The sequence below is a fragment of the Heterodontus francisci genome, chromosome 35 (assembly GCF_036365525.1).
Source record: "Heterodontus francisci isolate sHetFra1 chromosome 35, sHetFra1.hap1, whole genome shotgun sequence".
NCBI classification, from domain to species: Eukaryota; Metazoa; Chordata; class Chondrichthyes; order Heterodontiformes; family Heterodontidae; genus Heterodontus; species Heterodontus francisci.
The window spans coordinates 29,298,094-29,318,703 of record NC_090405.1 but is presented as its reverse complement, the minus strand read 5'-3'; positions in this window follow the sequence as shown (position 1 = coordinate 29,318,703).

Sequence of the window (20,610 nt, the reverse complement as noted above, 5' to 3'; positions counted from 1 at the left end):
AAGATTTCACTTAAAGCGAGCAGCCCTAACGCAGTCCCCCGACCATCCCCGGCCCTAACACAGCCCCCCGACCATCCCCGGCCCTAACGCAGCCCCCCGACCATCCCCGGCCCTAACACAGCCCCTCTACCATCCCCGGCCCTAACGCAGCCCCCCGACCATCCCCGGCCCTAACGCAGCTCCCCCATCATCCCTGGCCCTAACGCAGCCCCTCTACCATCCCCGGTCCTAACGCAGCTCCCCCACCATCCTCGACCCTGAAGAAGCCCCCCTACCATCCCCGGCCCTGACGCAGTCCCCCCACCATACCCGGCCCTGACACAGCTCCCCCACCATCCCCATCCCTAACGCAGTCCCCCACCATCCCCGGCCCTAACGCAGCTCCCCCACCATTCCCGGCCCTAACGCAGCCCCCCTACCATCCCCGGCCCTGACACAGCTCCCCCACCATCCCCAGCCCTAACGCAGCCCCCCTACCATCCCCGGTCCTAACGCAGTCCCCCACCATCCCCGGCCCTAACGCAGCTCCCCCACCATCCCCGGCCCTAACGCAGCTCCCCCACCATCCCCGGCCCTAACGCAGCCCCCCCACCATCCTCGGCCCTGAAGAAGCCCCCCTACCATCCCCGGCCCTGACGCAGTCCCCCCACCATACCCGGCCTTAACGCAGCCCCCCCCCCCCACCGTCCCCGGCCCTAACGCAGCCCCCCCCCCACCATCCCCCGCCCGAAAGCAGCCCCCCCACCATCCTCGGCCCTGAAGAAGCCCCCCTACCATCCCCGGCCCTGACGCAGTCCCCCCACCATACCCGGCCCTGACACAGCTCCCCCACCATCCCCAGCCCTAACGCAGCCCCCCCTACCATCCCCGGTCCTAACGCAGTCCCCCACCATCCCCGGCCCTAACGCAGCTCCCCCACCATCCCCGGCCCTAACGCAGCTCCCCCACCATCCCCGGCCCTAACGCAGCCCCCCCACCATCCTCGGCCCTGAAGAAGCCCCCCTACCATCCCCGGCCCTGACGCAGTCCCCCCACCATACCCGGCCTTAACGCAGCCCCCCCCCCCCACCGTCCCCGGCCCTGACACAGTCCCCCACCATCCCCGGTCCTAACGCAGTCCCCCACCATCCCCGGTCCTAACGCAGTCCCCCACCATCCCCGGTCCTAACGCAGTCCCCCACCATCCCCGGCCCTAACGCAGCTCCCCCACCATCCCCGGCCCTAACGCAGCCCCTCTACCATCCCCGGCCCTAACGCAGCCCCCCCCCCCACCATCCCCCGCCCGAAAGCAGCCCCCCCACCATTCCCGGCCCTAACGCAGCCCCCCCACCATCCCCGGCCCTAACGCAGCCCCCCCACCATCCCCGGCCCTAACGCAGCCCACCGACCATCCCCGGCCCTAACGCAGCCCACCGACCATCCCCGGCCCTAACGCAGCCCACCGACCATCCCCGGCCCTAACGCAGCCCACCGACCATCCCCGGCCCTAACGCAGCCCACCGACCATCCCCGGCCCTAACGCAGCCCACCGACCATCCCCGGCCCTAACGCAGCCCACCGACCATCCCCGGCCCTAACGCAGCCCACCGACCATCCCCGGCCCTAACGCAGCCCCCCCACCATCCCCGGCCCTAACGCAGCCCACCGACCATCCCCGGCCCTAACGCAGCCCACCGACCATCCCCGGCCCTAACGCAGCCCACCGACCATCCCCGGCCCTAACGCAGCCCACCGACCATCCCCGGCCCTAACGCAGCCCACCGACCATCCCCGGCCCTAACGCAGCCCACCGACCATCCCCGGCCCTAACGCAGCCCACCCACCATCCCCGGCCCTAACGCAGCCCACCGACCATCCCCGGCCCTAACGCAGCCCCCCCACCATCCCCGGCCCTAACGCAGCCCACCGACCATCCCCGGCCCTAACGCAGCCCACCGACCATCCCCGGCCCTAACGCAGCCCACCGACCATCCCCGGCCCTAACGCAGCCCACCGACCATCCCCGGCCCTAACGCAGCCCACCGACCATCCCCGGCCCTAACGCAGCCCACCGACCATCCCCGGCCCTAACGCAGCCCACCGACCATCCCCGGCCCTAACGCAGCCCACCGACCATCCCCGGCCCTAACGCAGCCCACCGACCATCCCCGGCCCTAACGCAGCCCACCGACCATCCCCGGCCCTAACGCAGCCCACCGACCATCCCCTGCCCTAACGCAGCCCCCCCACCATCCTCGGCCCTAACGCAGTCCCCCCACCATCCCCGGCCCTAACGCAGCCCCCGACGATCCCCTGCCCTAATGCAGCCCCCCCCCCACCATCCCCGGCCGTAACGCAGCCCCCCCACCATCCCCGGCCCGAAAGCAGCCCCCCCACCATCCCCAGCTTTAACGCAGCCCCCCCCCCCCCCACCATCCCCGGCCCTAATGCAGTCCCCCACCATCCTCGGCCCTAACTCAGCCCCCCCACCATCCCCAGCTTTAACGCAGCCCCCCCCCCCCCACCATCCCCAGCCCTAACGCAGCCCCCCGGCCATCCTCGGCCCGAAAGCAGCCCCCCTACCATCCACTGCCCTAACGCAGCCCCCCCCGCCCCCACCATCCCCAGCCATAATGCAGTCCCCCCATCATCCCCGGCCCTAACGCAGTCCCCCTACCATCCCTGGCCCTAACGCAGCCCCCCTACCATCCCCGGCCCTCACGCTGCTCCCCTACCATCCCTGGCCCTAACGCAACCCCCCCGCCCCCCCACCATCCTTGACCCTAAGGCAACCCCCTCACCATCCTCAGCCCTAACGCAGCCCCGCCCACCATCCTCGGCCCTCACGCAGCCCCACTACCATCCCCGGCCCTAACGCAGCCCCCCGACCATCCTCGGCCCTAAGGCAACCCTCCCCCCATCCTCGGCCCTAACGCACCCCCTCTACCATCCCCAGCCCTAAGGCAACCCCCCCACCATCCTCGGCCCTAAGGCAACCCCCCCACCATCCTCCGCCCTAACACAGCCCCCCACCATCCCCGACCCTAACGCAGTCCCCCTACCATCCCTGGCCCTAACACAGCCCCCCACCATCCCCGGCCCTCACGCTGCTCCCCTACCATCCCTGGCCCTAACGCAACCCCCCCCCCCCACCATCCTTGACCCTAAGGCAACCCCCTCACCATCCTCGGCCCTCGCGCAGCACCCCAACATCCTCGGCCCTGGCGCAGCCCCCTCCACCATCCTCAGCCCTAACGCAGCCCCGCCCACCATCCTCGGCCCTCACGCAGCCCCCCGGCCATCCCCGGCCCTAACGCAGCCCACCGACCATCCCCGGCCCTAACGCAGCCCACCGACCATCCCCGGCCCTAACGCAGCCCACCGACCATCCCCGGCCCTAACGCAGCCCACCGACCATCCCCGGCCCTAACGCAGCCCACCGACCATCCCCGGCCCTAACGCAGCCCACCGACCATCCCCGGCCCTAACGCAGCCCACCGACCATCCCCTGCCCTAACGCAGCCCCCCCACCATCCTCGGCCCTAACGCAGTCCCCCTACCATCCCCGGCCCTAACGCAGCCCCCGACGATCCCCTGCCCTAACGCAGCCCCCCCCCCCACCATCCCCGGCCGTAACGCAGCCCCCCCACCATCCCCGGCCCGAAAGCAGCCCCCCCACCATCCCCAGCTTTAACGCAGCCCCCCCCCCCCCACCATCCCCGGCCCTAATGCAGTCCCCCACCATCCTCGGCCCTAACTCAGCCCCCCCACCATCCCCAGCTTTAACGCAGCCCCCCCCCCCCCACCATCCCCAGCCCTAACGCAGCCCCCCGGCCATCCTCGGCCCGAAAGCAGCCCCCCTACCATCCACTGCCCTAACGCAGCCCCCCCCGCCCCCACCATCCCCAGCCATAATGCAGTCCCCCCATCATCCCCGGCCCTAACGCAGTCCCCCTACCATCCCTGGCCCTAACGCAGCCCCCCTACCATCCCCGGCCCTCACGCTGCTCCCCTACCATCCCTGGCCCTAACGCAACCCCCCCCCCCCCCCACCATCCTTGACCCTAAGGCAACCCCCTCACCATCCTCAGCCCTAACGTAGCCCCGCCCACCATCCTCGGCCCTCACGCAGCCCCACTACCATCCCCGGCCCTAACGCAGCCCCCCGACCATCCTCGGCCCTAAGGCAACCCTCCCCCCATCCTCGGCCCTAACGCACCCCCTCTACCATCCCCAGCCCTAAGGCAACCCCCCCACCATCCTCGGCCCTAAGGCAACCCCCCCACCATCCTCCGCCCTAACACAGCCCCCCACCATCCCCGACCCTAACGCAGTCCCCCTACCATCCCTGGCCCTAACACAGCCCCCCACCATCCCCGGCCCTCACGCTGCTCCCCTACCATCCCTGGCCCTAACGCAACCCCCCCCCCCCACCATCCTTGACCCTAAGGCAACCCCCTCACCATCCTCAGCCCTCGCGCAGCACCCCAACATCCTCGGCCCTGGCGCAGCCCCCTCCACCATCCTCAGCCCTAACGCAGCCCCGCCCACCATCCTCGGCCCTCACGCAGCCCCCCGACCATCCTCGGCCCTAAGGCAACCCCCCCACCATCCTCCGCCCTAACACAGCCCCCCACCATCCCCGACCCTAACGCAGTCCCCCTACCATCCCTGGCCCTAACGCAGCCCCCCTACCATCCCTGGCCCTAACGCAACCCCCCCCCCCCACCATCCTTGACCCTAAGGCAACCCCCTCACCATCCTCGGCCCTCGCGCAGCACCCCAACATCCTCGGCCCTGGCGCAGCCCCCTCCACCATCCTCAGCCCTAACGCAGCCCCGCCCACCATCCTCGGCCCTCACGCAGCCCCCCACCATCCCCGACCCTAACGCAACCCCCCCCACCATCCTCGCCCCTAAGGCAACCCCCCCACCATCCACGGCCCGAAGGCAACCCCGCCACCATCCTCGGCCCTAACGCAGCCCCCCTACCATCCCCGGCCCTAACGCAGCCCCCCCCCACCATCCTCGGCCCTAAGGCAACCCCCCCACCATCCTCGGCCCGAAGGCAACCCCGCCACCATCCTCGGCCCTAACGCAGCCCCCCTACCATCCTCTGCCCTAACGCAGCCCCCCTACCATCCCCGGCCCTATCGCAGCCCCCCCCCACCATCCTCGGCCCTAGCGCAGCCCCCCCCACCATCCTCGGCCCTAAGGCAACCCCGCCACCATCCTCGGCCCTAACGCAGCCCCCTTACCATCTCCGGCCCTCGCGCAACCCCTCTGCTGCTTAAATGCTCATCCAGTTCTGAAAATATTTTAAAAGGGGATCTAATCAGTTGCCAGATAGAGCCCTGAATGGTGGTAAATTATCAGCCTGGGAGAATGTTTCCAGCAGGGTTCCCCATGGATTCTGTTTTGAGACCACCTTTGTTCAATATCTTTATTAATGATCTGGAGCTCAGAGTTACAAGCACAATGGCTAAACATGCAAATGATACGAAACTAATGAAGGAGGCAGACTCGAAAGTCACGAGGGGAAAGTACAGGAATGTGTTTGAGAATTGGGGAGACGGGTGGCAGATGAAATTCAAAGAGAGATGGAAAGTGCTTCACATGGGGACAAAAATTGCAGGAACGGACAATTACTTCATAAGACGACAATAATGTATGGAAACTGAGAGATCAGGGGGTGTCTGATTGACAAATTGAAGCTGTCACAGCAATATTCAGTGACAGTGAGTAAAGCAAGTCAGGTTTTGGGATGTATTAAACAGTTAATATTGATAGGAAATAGTGAGGTTTTCCCACCACTTTATAAATCATTGGTGTGACCATACTAAGATTTACTAAATTGGCTCCTGGGATGAGGGAGTTGTCCTATGATAGGCTGAGTAAATTGGGCCTATATTCTCTGGAGTTTAGAAGAATGAGAGGCAATCTAATGTAGACATACAAGATTCTGAAAGGGCTTGATTGGGTAGAAGCTGAGAGATTGTTCCCACTGGTCGGGGAATCTGGAACACGGGGGCACAGTCTCAGGATAAGGGGCCAATCATTCAGGACTGAGATGAGGAGAAGCTACTTCACTAAAACGGTTGTGAATCTTTGGAATTCTCTACCCCAGAGGGTTGTGGATGCTCCGTCGTTGAATTTAAGGCTGGGATAGACAAGAGGTTTTGATTTGCAAGTGGGTGGGAAAGTGGAGTTGAAGCCCAAGATTAGCCACGATCATATTTGTGAGAATAAGAAATACTGAAATGTTGTTTCTACAGCTTGTGGAAAGTTACCAAGAAGTCATTTGTGCACAACATAATGAAATCACTGAAAAAGTGAACTGATGAGGGTCTGTAAGTGGAGACCTTAAGACAGTACATCACTGACAAAGTGAACTGATAAGGGTCTGTAAGTGGAGACCTTAAGACAGTACATCACTGAAAAAGAGAATTGATAAGGGTATGTAAGTACAGACCTTGGGACAGTACATCACTTAAAAATTGTGCTTAGGCAAATAAAAGAGAAACAGCAAGAGTTAGAACAAAGGATGTAGTGAATAAGAAACTGCCCCACTAAGATAAAGGCTGACAGCTGCAAGTTAAAACACATAATGGAGAGCCAAATAAGGTAAAACAAAAACAAGAGTTAGGGGCTAGAAAGTTAGAGTAGGGGGAGAAGTAAACAGAGGAGGAGACTGTAGCAACCATAGGATAGGTTAGTGTCATAATACGTTATAACCAATAATGTAAAATAAAGGCGTGGACAAATGGATTTGTATTGTCTCAACATGAACTGAATATGTTGATGGGTGTGCCTGCTTGTAGGACACCCGATCTTGCAAGACCGTTAAATAAACTTACTTCTTCAGAGTTTGACTTGGTGTAAATTATTATCAAGTGGGCTACGTTTCTCACATATTGAATGGCAGAGCAGGCTCGATGGGCGAGATGGTCTACTCCTGCTCCTATTTCTTGTGCTCTTGTGACGAGTTGTTTCACCTTTTCCAGAACAGTAGAGCCAGAGGACACGGCCTGCGCTTGAAGAGGGTAAATTGAAAACTAATCCGCAGAAACAATATTTCAGGAAGTGAGTGGTCAATGTATAGATCAGGTTCCTGAGGGAGATGGTGGAAGCAGATAGTGTGGCTTCATTCGAAATGCAAACTAGAGAGACTTCTTTCAGAAAATAATATTTTGGGAGACAGTATATAAGTCTTCTTCTTCTTTCTTCTTTGGCCTCCTTGTCTCGATATAATGTTGTTTCTGCAGATTAAATTGTCCTTCTAGCGTGCTTGGGAGGCATAGGTAACTTTGGGCCTATGATTACCAAAGCTCTCTGTCATTGGAGGTGAGTAGGGGGAGGGGCAGGGTTCCTTACCTCATGTCTGGGTCTGTTGTAACCTCGTTGATCGAAATTGATTGCTGTGATTGGTCAGCAATTGTATCAGGTGACTGCCAGAATGATGGCAGGTGAACTAGTTGGACCTTGGCCGTTCATTGCTTTGTTGTGTCACCTCCAGTATTGATTATTCCGCTGCTCTCCTTGTTGAGTGCCTTCCATTCCCAGAAATTACAACTTGTCCAGAATGCAGCTGCCTGTATTCTAGCTCACTCGTTCATCACTCATTCCTACTGACCTTCTCCAGCACGTGAAATTTATATCTTCATCCTTGTCTTCAAACCACCCCATGGCCTCACCACCCTATCCCTGCCACCACCTCCAGATTTACTGAATATTTGATCTTCCTGACTATTTTGATTTTCCAATTCAAGCTGCCTGAGCATCCCATCTTCCCTCTGCCCGTCATCAGGTCATGAAGACGGGCTCTGCTCTCTGGAGCTACATCCTCAAACTTTTTCTAACTTCTCTCCCTTAAAAGTCTCCTCAAAACCCAGCATTTCTTCCAATCCTTCAATCGTCTCCCTGAATTCCTCTCCCCAGTTGGTGTTTCTACTTGTCTTCACTGTACAGTGCTTTGGGTCCCTCTAACTTTAAGGCACTATATAAATGCAGTTTGTTGTTCATTGGTGGCAGGGTTATGAATCCTAGGAATACTGCGGAAGGTTTTAAGCATGGAGGGCTGTATCCAGGATTCTGTCAGTTCTAGCGTGAGATTTTAATGCTAAAGCTTATTTTGACATCCCCCACTGAGGCAAGATACCTTGGCAATTGTGAAATTCACTCTTTCCACAATCAAATTGCTTTGAAGTTTAAGTCCAGATATCTCAATCGTTGGAATATTTTCTGGTATACTCCCTGAAGTTTAAAATGTGAAACTTCACCTCAAACTGCTTCAAAAATTCATCTTCCTCTGAGCAAAACAGAGAATCTTTTGGGAACCAATTGTTGTGGAATTTTATCGTGGAGAAAGAGATCACAGGTCTACGATCAACACCTTCCTGTCTTCTTACAGAGCCTCCCTGATTCAAATATAAAAAACAATCTGATTATGAAAAAAATTACCTGTAAAATGGTTTTGAATATTTGTTACAGCATCAGAAAGCACAGAAGGAGGCCATTTGGCCCATCGTGTCTGTGCCAGGTCTTTGAAAGAGTTATTCGATTTAGTCCCATGCCTCAGATTTTTCTCCGCAGCCCTGCAAATTGGTTTTCTTCAAGTACATTAACAATGGATTTTTGAAAGCTGCTATAGAATCTGATTGCATCACTTTGTCAGGTTGTGTATTTCAGATCTTGAGCCTCTGAGAATAAATTTCTCCTAATTTTCCCTCTAGTGTATCGGCCAGTTATTTTAAATCTCTGACCTCTGGTTATCGACCCACTTGCCAAAGGAAGCAGGTTCTCCCGACTTGCTCTATCAAAATATCTCATGATTTTGAATAACTCTGCTAAATCTCTGCATAACCTTCGCTGCTGTAAGGAGAACGATCCAAGCTTCTCCACTCTCTTCACATAACTGAAGCCCTTCATCCCCAGTATTATCCTGATTAACCTCTTGCGCTGTCTCCAGAGCCTTCACATCCTTCCTAAAGTGTGGTGCCCAGCTGAGGTGTAATGATTAACTCCCTTCAGCTCACAGTGACAGCTCTGGGGGGAGAGGGAGGAATATCAAATCCAGGGGCAGGCTTTCGTGAAAGGCTTCAGCCGATAAGCAACAGGATCTTGACCCAGCGACTGTGAAGGAACAGTGACATAGTTCCAAGTCAGGATGGTGTGTGACTTGGAGGCGAACTTGCAGGTGGTGGTGTTCCCATGGATCTGCTGCCCTTGTCCTTCCAGGTGGTAGAGGTCGTGGGTTTGGAAGATGCTGTTGAAGGAGCCTTGTTGAGTTGCTGCAGTGCATCTTGTAATGGTACATACTGCTGTCACTGTGTGTCGGTGGTGGAGGGAGTGAATGTTGAAAGTGGTGGATGGGGTGCCAATCAAGTGGGCTGCTTTGGCTTGGATGGTGTCGAGCTTCTTGAGTGTTGTTGGAGGCACGCATCCAGGCACGTGGAGAGTATTTCATCACACTCCTGACTTGTGCCTTGTAGATGGTGAACAGGCTTTGGGGAGACAGGAGATGAGTTACTCCCCACAGAATTCCCAGCCTATGACCTGCTCTTGTAGCCACGGCATTTATGTGGCTAGTCCAGTTCAGTTTCTGGTCAATGGTAGCCCCTAGGATGTTGATAGTGGGGGATTCAGTGACGGTGATGCCATTGAATGTCAAGGGGAGATGATTCGATTCTCTCTTGTTGGAGATGGTCATTACCTGGCACTTGTGAGGTGCGAATGTATTTTGCCGCTTATCAGCCCAAGCCTGGATGTTGTCCAGGTCTTGCTGCTTCTGAGCATGGGCTGCTTCAGTATCTGAGGAGTCGTAAATGGTGCTGAACATTGTGCAATCATCAATGAACATCCCCACTTCTGACCTTATTATGGAGGGAAGGTCATTGATGAAGCAGCTGAAGATGGTTGGGTCTAGGACACTATCCTGTGGAACTCCTGCAGTGATGCCCTGGGGATGAAATGATTGACCTCCAACAACCACAGCCATCTTCCTTTGTGCTAGGCATGACTCCAATCAGTGGAGAATTTTCCTCCTGATTTCCATTGACTTCAATTTTGCTAGGGCTCCTTGATGCCATACTCGGTCAAATACTGCCTTGAGGTCAGGGGCAGTCACTCTCATCTCATCTCTGGAGTTCCGCAGTTTTGTCACTGTTTGGACAAAGGCTGTAATGAGGTCAGAAGCTGTGTGGCCTTGGCGGAACCCAAACAGAGTGTCAGTGAGCAGGTTATTGCTGAGTAAGTGCCGCTTGATGGCACTGTCAACGACCCCTTCGACGATCCCTCACTGGATTCCTGCCACTCACCACTGAGAAAAGCAAGTCTTACAGCTTCAGCAATGGCTACTCTGTGGTACTGGTTAAGCAGCTTTATTCTGGGCTTCGGCAATATGTTAAACAGCCCTTCCAATAGCTCCTCAATGAGCTCCACAGCCAATTAATTGGAGACGCGTGTGCTTCCCAATTCTTTCATCTTGGTATCCCTTTCAAAATTGCTTCGTATTCCAGAGGCAGCAGGTTCCAGTGCCAATTTCTGAGAATGCGATTTTCAAATCACGCACGCACTTGCGCTCACACCCACCGGCGTTTCAAAATTCAGACCCAAGCCTGCAGTCATGGCTAATGACACTCTTGGGCTATACACAGACTGAAGTTCAGTACAGATAAAATGAGACTCATACTACCACATGGTTGATTACACAGCATAACATTGGAATGCTAAAGTAGCGTGACAGATTAGTAAACGCATTTCTGTATCGCCCTAAGTCTCAAGAATCATTGGCACCTGCTTCATTGAACTGTTGCAAGCTTTGCAGCCACAACTTCGAAACACTAGCAGATATTCAACCATGACAGCCACATCACCCAAATCTATTGCAGACACTCACTAACGCACTTCCCTCTTTCTCGCAGGAGAAGGGGACTCATAACAAGAGGTCAAGAGGTAGGAGGAAAGAACTGGAGGAGGCCAAGTGAGCCTAATACCCCTGGAGGAGACAGTGCTGGCCTTCATGGGAAGAGGCATTACTGAAACCATTACTATTGATGGGGCTGGAAGGATCAATGATGAGAGTATCTGCATACCTAATCCTCCTACGCTCATCCAACTTCTCCTCATGCTGCAACATCTTCTGATTCACAAGCTTCAGATAATGTAAGCATGCACTTCCTACTTTCTCTTCTCTTTCTCCCTCACTGCAACACCCAACCCTTGTTCCTTTAGATTTCAGATGCCCAAGAACTGGAACCTTTCCAGTTCGTGGAAGAAGAGAAAGAAGACTGTAAGATGAAGACGTACTACTTGATCTTACACTCACAGTCACCAGCTCAGAGACTGGCATTGTGAGTATTTTAGAATCTGGGATGGAGGAGGGATCAGCACGAGGTGAGACACTGGGCACAAGTTTGCAGAAGCCAGGGCGGGGAAAAGAACTGTGCAGGGGCCAGTTTGCTACATGCGAGGTTGCACATTAGTTCTGCTGTCGATGAGTTAGATGAAGACTTTAATGCTCCAGGTTGCAGAAGAAGGTTGCTGGGTGTACATATCCAAATGCTTTTTGTAGTGAGAAGCCTGCCAGAAAGCCTGTACACAATGTCAAGGAGCATAAAGGAATCCAGCACCAACTTGGCACAGGGTTTTGTGCAGACCTTGGAGGCCATCCTTTCCAATATGGATCAGTGGTCACCTCCAATATCACTCCAGTGGAACCCACATGATGCTGCGTCTGATGGCCAATGTCACAGCTTCACTTACAGCACCAACAATGTCCATTACAGCACAAACAGCTTCTATCAAAGGCCTGAGTGCTGCAGTGGAATCTCAGACTGCTGCATCGCAAGCTCAAACTGCTACCATCATGGCTCTGAACACCACAGTTCAAAGTGGCTTCCAAGGTATCACAGCAGTCAATCAATCTGTGCTCCAACAGATTATGAGCTTTGCTGAGGCACACCCCAGAAGGGTGGCAGTGGATCTATGGAACATGAACCTGCTGTCTTATCTTCGGTTGACAGCATTCCTGCTCCTATCACTGTCACTCCAGCAGTGCCCTCACTGTTGCCTGTCAGCCAGTCAGCCTGGAATGCTGCCGCCCATGTTGAAATGGTGCAGTCTGAAGGTGGGCTTTCGAGGCCCAGAGCTGCTGGAGGTTGCCCTCCAAGATCAGCTGCAGTTACCATCTCTTTTGTCTCTTGCTTTGGTCTGCACTGCAGTTGAGTTAAGAAAGTTGCTCTCTATAGAAACGCAGCAGATATGGCCTCCTGCTGAGAGTTCTTCTCTCCCTTCTCCTCCTCCCTCTTCAAACAGCTTGTCTGCTCTGTGTGGCCTCTCTTCATTCACCCAGTTATGTCCAATTCCCAGAGGAAGGCCTACCAAGCCACCCCATGAAACATGTTTCAGCACAAGTTTTTAAATGAGCAGAAAAGTGCTCCATCACCAGCCAGATCACTCCCTGTAGACTATTCAAACCTTAGACAAGTGCAGGAAAGCTCCATAAAACATGTACATTTGCACCAGCAGCCAGCAGAAAAAATCCAGCAACTAACCTATAAGTAGTTCATAATGCCTTTAAATAGCACTGGTGGTGGTGAGAGGAGGGGTTCTTCATTTTGTTTAACTTCGTGTTTATCTGTGCAAGGTTAAGGCAGGGTGCTGAGTGGAGTTCACAGTTAGAAAATGGTGTCTGCTTTTTTATATTTCCAAAATATACTTTATTCATAAAAATCTGTAAAAATTACATTCCCAAACAGTTTAAAACAGCATCAAGTCAAAAAATACAAACAGTGCAAAGGTGATCAGTTTCCTTCTATACAATCATGAGTTGCCTCACAACCCTTCCATTTCATTGCGAGGAGCAGCCTTGATAGAACGGGGTGCGGAGCGGACTTTCAGCTGAGCGGTCAATTTCAGACCGGGGACTGCTGGGTAGGGGAAAACTATTTATTTGGGCAGTGGCAGTACCCGAGACACTACACGTGTAGTGTCTCCCACCCACCCTCCTCCTCTAACCAAAAAAAAAAGGACTCTAGGGTGTTGATAAGGTAAGCTTTTTATTTAAAACTTCAGTCCGTCGGATTGCTAAGCGAACAAGTTTTGACTTTTTTTTTCGTTTGGTTTTTCAGTAGATTTATTGGGAATCTAGAATAGTGGGAATGGAGGTAAAGGCAGTTGTATGTTCCTCCTGCAGAATGTGGGAGGTAGGGGTCGCCAAGAGTGTCCCTGCTGACTGCATCTGCGGGAAGTGCACCCAACTCCAGCTCCTCGCAGACCGCGTTAGGGAACTGGAGCTGGAGCTGGATGAACTTCGGATCATTCGGGAGGCGGAGGGGATTATTGACAGGAGTTATAGGGAGGCAGTCACACCTCAGGTAAAAGAAGTAGGTAGATGGGTTACCGTCAGGGGAAGGAAAGGGAACCAGCAGGCAGTGCAGGGATCCCCTGTGGCCGTTTCCCTCAACAACAGGTATACCGTTTTGGATACTGTTGGGGGGGACGACTTACCAGGGGTAAGCAATGGGGTGCAGGTCTCTGGCACAGAGTCTGTCCCTGTTGCTCAGAAGGGAAAAGGGAAGAGGAGCAGAGCATTAGTCATTGGGGACTCCATAGTTAGGGGAACAGATAGGAGGTTCTGTGGGAACGAGACAGACTCACGGTTGGTGTGTTGCCTCCCAGGTGCCAGGGTACGTGATGTCTCCGATCGTGTTTTTGGGATCCTTAAGGGGGAGGGGGAGCACCCCCAAGTCGTGGTCCACATAGGCACCAACGACATAGGTAGGAAGAGAGATGGGGATTTAAGGCAGAAATTCAGGGAGCTAGGGTGGAAGCTTAGAGCGAGAACAACCAGAGTTGTTATCTCTGGGTTGTTGCCTGTGCCACGTGCTAGCGAAGAGAGGAATAGGGAGAGAGAGGAGTTGAACACGTGGCTGCAGGGATGGTGTAGGAGGGAGGGTTTTGGTTTCCTGGATAATTGGGGCTCTTTCTGGGGTAGGTGGGACCTCTACAAACAGGATGGTCTTCACCTGAACCAGAGGGGTACCAATATCCTGGGGGGGAGATTTGTTAGTGCTCTTCGGGGGGGTTTAAACTAAATCAGCAGGGGAATGGGAACCTAAATTGCAGTGCCAGTGTACAGGCTGTTGAGAGTAGTGAGGTAGGGGATAAGGTTACAGGGACGCAAGAGGGCACTGGCAAGCAAGAACTTGGTTTAAAGTGTGTCTACTTCAACGCCAGGAGCATCCGGAATAAGGTGGGTGAGCTTGCAGCATGGGTTGGTACCTGGGATCCTGATGTTGTGGCCATTTCGGAGACATGGGTAGAGCAGGGGCAGGAATGGATGTTGCAGGTTCCGGGATTTAGATGTTTCAGAAAGAACAGAGAAGAGGGTAAAAGAGGGGGGGGTGTGGCATTGTTAATCAAGGAAAGTATTACAGTGGCAGAAAGGACGTTTGAGGACTCGTCTACTGAGGTAGTCTGGGCCGAGGTTAGAAACAGGAGAGGAGAGGTCACCCTGTTGGGAGTTTTCTATAGACCTCCGAATAGTTCCAGAGATGTAGAGGAAAGGATAGCGAAGATGATTCTCGACAGGAGCGAGAGTAACAGGGTAGTGGTTATGGGGGACTTTAACTTTCCAAATATTGACTGGAAATACTATAGTTCGAGTACTTTAGATGGGTCTGTTTTTGTCCAGTGTGTGCAGGAGGGTTTTCTGACACAGTATGTGGACAGGCCAACCAGGGGCGATGCCACATTGGATTTGGTACTGGGTAATGAACCCGGCCAGGTGTTTGATTTAGATGTAGGTGAGCACTTTGGCGATAGTGATCACAATTCGGTTAGGTTTACCTTAGCGATGGGCAGGGACAGGTATATACCGCAGGGCAAGAATTATAACTGGGGGAAAGGAAATTATGACGCGATTAGGCAAGATTTAGGATGTGTAGGATGGGGAAGGAAACTGCAGGGGATGGGCACAAACGAAATGTGGAGCTTATTCAAGGAGCAGCTAATGCGTGTCCTTGATAAGTATGTACCTGTCAGGCAGGGAGGAAGTTGTCGAGCAAGGGAGCCGTGGTTTACTCAAGAAGTTGAAGCGCTTGTCAAGAGGAAGAGGGCGGCTTATGTTAGGATGAGACGTGAAGGCTCAGTTAGGGCGCTTGAGAGTTACAAGCTAGCCAGGAAGGATCTAAAGGGAGGGCTAAGAAGAGCAAGGAGAGGACACGAGAAGTCATTGGCGGATAGGATCAAAGAAAACCCTAAGGCTTTCTATAGGTATATCAGGAATAAAAGAATGACTAGAGTTAGATTAGGGCCAATCAAGGATAGTAGTGGGAAGTTGTGTGCGGAATCAGAGGAGATAGGGGAAGCGTTAAATGAATATTTTTCGTCAGTATTTACAGTAGAGAAAGAAAATGTTGCCGAGGAGATTACTGAGATACAGCCTACTAGGCTAGATGGGATTGAGATTCACAAGGAGGAGGTGTTAGCAATTTTGGAAAGAGTGAAAATAGATAAGTCCCCTGGGCCAGATGGGATTTATCCTAGGATTCTCTGGGAAGCCAGGGAGGAGATTGCAGAGCCGTTGTTGTTGATCTTTAAGTCGTCATTGTCGACAGGAGTAGTGCCGGAGGACTGGAGGATAGCAAATGTTGTCCCCTTGTTCAAGAAGGGGAGTAGAGACAGCCCTGGTAATTATAGACCTGTGAGCCTTACTTCGGTTGTGGGTAAAATGTTGGAAAAGGTTATAAGAGACAGGATTTATAATCATCTTGAAAAGAATAAGTTCATTTGCGATAGTCAGCACGGTTTTGTGAAAGGTAGGTCGTGCCTCACAAACCTTATTGAGTTTTTCGAGAAGGTGACCAAACAGGTGGATGAGGGTAAAGCCGTGGATGTGGTGTATATGGATTTCAGTAAGGCGTTTGATAAGGTTCCCCACGGTAGGCTATTGCAGAAAATACGGAAGTATGGGGTTGAAGGTGATTTAGAGCTTTGGATCAGAAATTGGCTAGCTGAAAGAAGACAGAGGGTGGTGGTTGATGGCAAATGTTCATCCTGGAGTTTAGTTACTAGTGGTGTACCGCAAGGTTCTGTTTTGGGGCCACTGCTGTTTGTCATTTTTATAAACGACCTGGATGAGGGTGTAGAAGGGTGGGTTAGTAAATTTGCGGATGACACGAAGGTCGGTGGAGTTGTGGATAGTGTCGAAGGGTGTTGTAGGGTACAGAGGGACATAGATAGGCTGCAGAGCTGGGCTGAGAGATGGCAAATGGAGTTTAATGCGGAGAAGTGTGAGGTGATTCACTTTGGAAGGAGTAACAGCAATGCAGAGTACTGGGCTAATGGGAAGATTCTTGGTAGTGTAGATGAGCAGAGAGATCTTGGTATCCAGGTACATAAATCCCTGAAAGTTGCTACCCAGGTTAATAGGGCTGTTAAGAAGGCATATGGTGTGTTAGCCTTTATTAGTAGGGGGATCGAGTTTCAGAGCCACGGGGTTATGATGCAGCTGTACAAAACTCTGGTGAGGCCGCACCTGGAGTATTGCGTGCAGTTCTGGTCACCGCATTATAGGAAGGATGTCGAAGCTTTGGAAAGGGTGCAGAGGAGATTTACTAGGATGTTGCCTGGTATGGAAGGAAGGTCTTACGAGGAAAGGCTGAGGGACTTGGGGTTGTTTTCGTTAGAGAGAAGGAGGAGGAGAGGTGACTTAATAGAGACATACAAGATAATCAGAGGGTTAGATAGGGTGGATAGTGAGAGTCTTTTTCCTCGGATGAGGATGGCAAACACGAGGGGACATAGCTTTAAGTTGAGGGGTGAAAGATATAGGACAGATGTCAGAGGTAGTTTCTTTACGCAGAGAGTAGTCGGGGCGTGGAACGCCCTGCCTGCAACAGTAGTAGACTCGCCAACTTTAAGGGCATTTAAGTGGTCATTGGACAGACATATGGATGTAAATGGAATAGTGTAGGTCAGATGATCGGCGCAACATCGAGGGCCGAAGGGCCTGTACTGCGCTGTAATATTCTAATTCTAATTCTAATTGTCATGCCATATACATTTTTACATTTTACAGCACACAAAATTTTCCCGATACAGTTCGAGGGGTTTCCCATGGATCCAGCCCCTCAGTTCAGCTTGGTGGGGGGACCTTACACTGTGATCTTTCCCCATTGAGCCTTTGCTGCGGCTGCCCCAAGCTTTAGTGCGTCCCTCAGCACGTAGTCCTGGACCTTGGAATGTGCCAGTCTGCAACTTTCGGTCGTGGACAACTCTTTGCGCTGGAAGACAATGCAAGTTTCGGGCAGACCAAAGGGCGTCTTTCACCGAATTGATAGTCCTCCAGCAGCAGTTGATGTTTATCTCGGTGTGCGTCCCTGGGAACAGCCCGTAGAGCACAGACTCCTGTGTTACAGAGCTGCTTGGGATGAACCTTGACAAAAACCACTGCATCTCTTTCCACACCTGCTTTGCAGAGATACATTCCAGGAGGAGGTGGGCAACCGTCTCTTCCCCACCACAGCCACCGCGGGGGCATTGCGTGGAGGGGGCGAGACTTCGGGCGTGCAGGAAGGATCTGACGGGGAGGGCCCTTCTTACCACCAGCCAAGCTACATCTTGGTGCTTGTTTGAAAGTTCTGGTGATGAGGCATTCCGCCAAATGACTTTGACAGTCTGCTCGGGGAACCATCCGACAGGATCCCCCTTCTCCTTTTCCCGTAGGGCCTTGAGGACATTCCGTGCAGACCACTGCTTGATGGATCGGTGGTCAAAGGTGTTCCCGCAGAAATTGCTCCACGAAGGGTAGGTGTTAATGCATGGTCCAACTGCATGGAGTGTTCCGCGGCAATTTGACCAGGCACATCCTTTGCAATAATATAAAAGCAAAATACTGCAGATGCTGGAAATCTGAAACAAAAACAAGAAATGCTGGAATCACTCAGCAGGTCTGGCAGCATCTGTGGAAAGAGAAACAGAGTTAACGTTTCAGGTCAGTAACCCTTCTTCGGAACTGACAAATCCTTTGCAACACTGGGGACAGATAGAACCTCAGCATGTAGTGACACTTGGAGCTTGCGTACTGGAGGTCTACACACAGCTTGATGCAGCCGCACACGAAGGTGTTGGTGTCTGTTCAGCATTGCACATTGATTGACACCATAATCTGTCTGCTCTATATGTTGCCAGCATTCTTTCAGTCCATGTGCACAAACCCCTTTACCAAGATGGCGCCCAAAGCAGTTCCCATTGGAAGTGTACATGCACAACACAGACCCCATTTTCGAGCATTAGGTGGCTGTTTAGTGCCTAAAAATGATGGAGAGCTATGGAGGAGTTCAGAGCCCAATTTAGCCCCTACTGTTGTTCTGACCAGGTATGAAAGGTATCTCGGGGTCCCTCTCAGCCTTCACCTGGTCCTACCATAACAGGGTTTAATTTTAAACACATTGTGTTTTTAGCTCCCCTTTGGTGAATCCTTGTTCCCGCTTTCCCGCTGGCAAAGAAACCAGCACAAACAGATTTTTTTAGATTTAAAGAACAGAAGTTGGAATTTATTAAGTTTGAACTTAAACTCTAATTCAGTTGATGCCTATGGATACACGACACGCCCACGCTAGCATGCATATGTAATAAACACATAGAGACAGAAAAGAGCAGAAGATAAATAAAATGGAAATGTTTGAGATAATATCGGAAGAATTTTTGTCACGGTTGTTTGAGCTGACAGTAGAGCCCTTGATTGTGGGTAGATCTTGCTTTTCGTTGGGCCAGTATCCTTCTTAAACCTTGTTTGCTGTAGCAGACTGTTCTCTCTTGGGGTTCATGTTTCTTCAGTGGATTCAGAGGCTTGTGAGAAAGAGATGGGAGCAGACAGGAGAGATCTTCTCAGTCCAGGAGCAAACAGTCTTGCAGCTCAAACACTCTGTGGCTAGTTCAAAAAAAAACCCTGGAACAGCCAGTTAGTCATGTGACCAGCTGGTCCCACCAATCCTGGCCTCTGAGGATTGCATCACCTCAGCATGTCCTGGAATGCGCTTCCCCACCCCTCACTGTCCGGTGATCAACATCCATTGTGGGTCGAATGTATCAGGGAATGGTCCTTTGTCTACAGAAGCACTGTCTGTTAGTATGCAAATGTTTTATCCAACCATGGTTGATCTGTTCAACAAGTCATTTCCTCGGTCCTCGGTTAAAAATCAATGTTCATATGACAAAACCAATGTGATGTGAGAGCTCAGCCCTGTGATATGCTCCTCCTGCGCTATGTGGGAAATCAGGGATACTTCCAGTGTCCCTGACGACCATGTGTGCAGGAAGTGTATCCATCTGCAGCTACTGGCTACCCACATTACTGAGCTGGAGCTGCGGGTGGATTCACTGTGGAGCATCTGCGATGCTGAGAACATCGTGAATAGCACGTTTAGTGAGGTGGTCACACCGCAGGTAATGGCTGCACAGGCAGAAAAGAGATGGGTGACCACCAGACGGAGTAGGAGGCGCAGGCAGGTAGTGCAGGATTCCCCTGTGGTCATCCCCCTCTCAAACAGATATACCGCTTTGGATACTGTTGGGGGGGATGACCTCCCAGGGGAAAGCAGCAACAGCCAAGTTCATGGCACCACGGAGGGCTCTGCCGCACAGTAGGGGAGGAAAAGGGGTGCAAGAGCTATAGTGATAGGGGATTCTATCGTAAGGGGTACAGATAGGCATTTTTGTGGCCACAAACGAGACTCCAGGATGGTATGTTGCCTCCCTGGTGCTAGGGTCAAGGATGTCTTGGAGCGGCTGCAGGACATTCTGAAGGGAGAGGGTGAGCAGTCTGAGGTCGTGATACACATTGGTACCAATGACATGGGTAGAAAGAGGGATGAGGTCCTGCAACAAGAATTTAGGGAGCTAGGTAGCAGATTAAAAAGCAGGACCTCAAAGATTGTAATCTCTGGATTACTCCCTGTGACACGTGCTAGTGAGTATAGGAATAGGAGGATAGAGCAGATGAATGCGTGGCTGAGGAGATGGTGCAGGAGGGAGGGCTTTAGGTTCCTGGATCACTGGGTCTGTTTCTGGCAAAGGTGGGACCTGTACAAGTTGGACTGGTTGCACCTGAACCGGAACGGGACCAACATCCTTGCTGGGAGGTTTGCTAGTGCTGTTGGGGTGGTTTTAAACCAATTTGGCAGGGGGATGGGATACAGAGTGGAGGTACAGTACGGGGTGAGGCACAGTCAAATATAGAAGAGAAACTGAGTCAGTCTGGAAGGCAGAGCAAATATAGACCTGTTAAGGCACATGAAAAATGCAAGGCTGGATTGCATATACTTTAATGCAAGGAGTCTTAATAATAAGGCAGATGAATTGAGGGCATTGATTAGCACATGGGATTATGATATTATTGCTATCACAGAGAGATGGCTGAGGGAGGGGCAGGACTGGCAACTCAATATTCCAGGGTATAGAATCTTCAGGCATGATAGGGGAGGGGATAAAAGAGGAAGGTGGCATTGCACTGTTGATCAAGGAGTCAATTACTGCAGTAAGGAGGGATGATATCTTAGAAGGCTCCTCAAATGAGGCCATATGGGTAAAACTTAAAAACAAAAAGGGGGCAATCACTTGGCCTCCA